We start from the raw sequence: 288 nt of genomic DNA on the forward strand, positions 1-288 counted from the left end.
TTATGGTGATGCACCTTTGATGTGCCCCTCATTTTCATAGGGATTAATGTTCTTGCTTGGAAAAACATGTTGACTTGATGAATGTATAATGAAATACTCTCGTCTAATCGTCTAAAGTACTTGGGCATTGTTAAACCCTCCACTCGAACTTCTTCACTTCTTGCTGGAACTTGCGCGTTCCATCTCTTTTGCGCCTTTATAAAGGCTTCCATCGTTAATCGTTGTTGCTCTATGGCATGAGCTAAGGTATTGAATGCTTGTTCCATAGCTTGCTCCATTAAATTGATT

Source organism: Plasmopara halstedii (genome assembly GCF_900000015.1).
Source record: "Plasmopara halstedii genome assembly, contig: Scaffold_2386, whole genome shotgun sequence".
Taxonomy (NCBI): domain Eukaryota; phylum Oomycota; class Peronosporomycetes; order Peronosporales; family Peronosporaceae; genus Plasmopara; species Plasmopara halstedii.